Here is a 3,740-nt window from a genome sequence, read left to right on the forward strand (position 1 = left end):
AATGTTCACTTGGAGAAAAACGAAGCAAGTCCCCTCTCTCGTCATCCTTTTTTATCAGGACCCATTTTCTCTCGAAAATTCCTATTCGTACAGAGCGGACTAGTACACAATAAGTATAGCTGGAGACGATAAAAAAGTTACGAAAAATATCCAGAAGCTTTTGCTCTAGAATAGAACGCCATCTTTGAGTTACAAATCATTACAATGTTTTAATCTTAACGTTAACATTTAATACTGTATGTAAAAAGAATTTGCCTCAGGTCCTATAACATGATCTACATAAAATTTAATCTACACATACAGTAACATCTGGAAAAGATCCAATTATATTTTATATTTTGTTTTTTAAAGAATTCTAGGAATTTTTAGCCAATTCTTGATCGCTGTAACCACCCAGGGCTCTTTTTTTATTTACACTCCCCATTACATGGTTCAGAAGATAATATCACTTATTTATGTCTGTAGCTGCTTCCAGAATTTCTTCTTCCAGTATTCAGTTTTTCCTCCTTAAGAGGTTTTTAACAACTCCACTTTCCTACTTTCAGCTGTTTTTTTCTTTCTCTCTCTAGTCTCGCCATCGAAGAGATCCCTTCAGTGATATTTAAAGCATCTGCTCTTACCACTTATAGTGTTTTTCATCAGTGGCCACTTGCTATCATATTCAATTTTGGTCACCCATATAGCGCCCAATATACATTGGTTGCCATGACCACAGGGAATAATGATAACATAATTTTTCTTTTTAGTAACTTCATCAATAAATACACACCAATTGATATTATCCAATATTCACTAAAAGCAGATATATCACGATTTGATGCCCCATCCATCTAAAGATTTGATTTTCCACTGACAACTAATTTCGTTGCTGCCATATTAGTCATCTCAATGAGCATATAAAATCCTCAAAAATGACATTTGTATATGTTCTGGGAGGTTTGTTAACTATTACGATGGACCCTGTAGCTGTCTGCCTGGAAAAATTGGTGTTCTTCTGCAATGAGTGTCGTGTAAGGGATTCTTCTCTGGTCAAAGCATCTCTAGCACAGATCGGGGATTTCCTCGTCTTTCCTCGCTGACAGAAGCTCCTTTTAGTGTCTGCTGTCAATGCTGCCACTCAGCCTTGAGCATGTTCTTTTGACTAAAGGATATCTAGGTACTAGTAGCTATATTGTCCTTTGATGGTTTTGGAGGTGTTAATTCTGAGAAAATTTAAAATGCTAATAGTGTGCTTTCAGACCAGATGAATTTCGGCTAATAAGCATCTTGGCTTGGATTTGCTACACAGACAACAGTTATATAATTCCACATTGAGTTAAGTTGGCCTTAAAAGATAGTTTGTAATGACAATCAGGGTGGAATTGAAAGATAAGAATTTTTCAGCCAGAATCACCATGACGGTTTGATCTCACTTTTAACTGTAGTTTTGGTATGCTGGTGATGCACTAGAATAGGTAATGTAATTGTTTAAATTTGCAGAGGACCATTATCACAAGAAGTTGGCATCAACCGAAGATAATGAAGTACTTATATTAATACTGATTTCTTAGTTTACTGTAGGCTACAGTTGCTGAGCGTCTTTAAAATGACCCATCCTAAAAAGTAATTTTTTTTTCTTCATTGGAGATCAAGTGGAAATAAATAATCTCCAACTTAGTGTTGGAGGTATACAACACATCTCCACCGTCACCTCTTTGAATATCGACACTTGCAGTCTCTTTCTTTCAAATTGCCCAATTGAATTTTTTTTTTTTTTTACATCCATACTGTCTCGATAAACATGAGCACTTCAAGTGTTGTTAGATCATCTGCCCCATACTAGGTGATTAGCAATTAAAACAAGAACCCCTTAAACCAGTGAACACCAGAAGTTGGGTTCTCAATATGGCGCCCTAGCTGAAAAATCTAATTTTCAGGAAGGGGTCCTAATAACGACCTTATGACCTAAACTACGTCCTCTTCAATTTCAAAGGACTCAAGCCACACCTCGGAGTAAATTCGAAAATTCACACAGGTGAATATCTAGGCAATTATTATCTAGGTAGTCTCTGTCACTGATTCTTATCTGGCTATATATCATTTATGTTCACTGTGTTGTATACCCTATTTTTGAAAATTTTTGATGAGCATTTGTTATGGTCAAGTTATTATTAACATTATTACTAGCCAAGCTAAAAACCTAGTTGAAAAAGTAGGATGCTATAAACCCAAGGGGTCCAACAGGGGAAAATAGCCGAGTGAGTAAAGGAAATAAATTACAAATCATTTGATAAACAATGGAAATGAATTGTTTTAAGAACAGTTACAACATTAAAAAAAAATCTTTCACATATAAACTATAAAAATTTCAAAATAAAACAAGAAGAGAAATAAGACAAAATACTGTAGTGTACTCGAGTGTACCCTCAGGCTAGAAATCTTTACCCCAAGACAGTGGAAGACTATAGTACAGAGGCTATGGCACTACCCAATACTAGAGAACAATTGTTTGATTTTGGAGTGTCCCATTCCTAGAAGAGCTCCTTACAATCATAGCTAGTCTCCTCTACCCTTACCAAGAGGAAAGTAGCCACTGGACAATTATAGTGCAGCAGTTAACTCCTTGAGCGAAGGAGAATTGTTTGGTAAAATCAGTGTTGTCAGGTGTATGAGGACAGGGGAGACTGTGGAAAGAATTGGCCACAATATTCGGTGTAGTGTAGGCAAAAGAAAAAGTTAGTCGTAACCAGAAAGAGGATCTCATGTAGTACTGTGTGGCTAGTCAAAGGACCCAACAACTCTCTAGCGGTAGTATCTCAACAGATGGCTAGTGTCCTGGCCAACGTACTAACTAATCTTTTGATAACTTTAATGGTTGTATGGCCACCATAAGTTAATTTGGTTGCATGTTGTGTATATTTTGAACATTTTAGCAATTTGTGTAGGCTTTCACTAATCCTTGCATTCATAGGAAAGTCAAGTTTAGAATGTTTATTAATTATTCCCCTCATCATCCACTTTAATTTTTGTTTTGTTTTATGTAACTTCTGAATATTTATCATTTTGTATATGTTTTGATTAATCGTTTTATTCCCAGGATAACCAAGCCCATATTGTTTTGTAAGGTACTCCTATTTTATTTCACTTTACTTTTTGATTAACCTTTTGCTTACGAGCACACCCTGTCAAGATAGCACTACAAAGATCGTGTAAATTCTGTCAATATTGGATAGGTCAAAGAGATCATCGATTTTATCTAAACCCCCTTTTGATTTTATCCATTTTACAAAATAGTATTAATAGTTTAGATTAAATAATCAAGTAACCATTTAATTAATGTTAATTGTATAGACATTCGAATTAATTTCTTTCGAGGCAATCAAAATGTTCATGTCACAAACTGTTTTATCTATAAGGTTTTCAGTTAAAGAAATGCTAAATCTCAGTTTGGAGTACCCCACTGACCCTTACCATTTTCCTTTTCTATGTTGCTTAAGTGAATGACCCTCGTTCTAAAGTAGGATACGCAGGTAAAATGTAAAGCACTTTAACCAACACAGTAATACTAGCTACCACGCTCTCGCATTAATGTCTTTACAATAATTATTGCTTGGCAATCTTAGTTGGGCTGTAAAACTATACAATCCCGAGCTTGGTTCTCCAGTCGGGACTTCTGATCATGCCTTGATTTCATTATTAGTGAAGACTGAGCAGCCTGTCCCTGATATATCATATTCTTGTAAAATTTATATGAAATCCCA

Source organism: Palaemon carinicauda, chromosome 1, assembly GCF_036898095.1.
Source record: "Palaemon carinicauda isolate YSFRI2023 chromosome 1, ASM3689809v2, whole genome shotgun sequence".
In the NCBI taxonomy this organism is placed as follows: domain Eukaryota; kingdom Metazoa; phylum Arthropoda; class Malacostraca; order Decapoda; family Palaemonidae; genus Palaemon; species Palaemon carinicauda.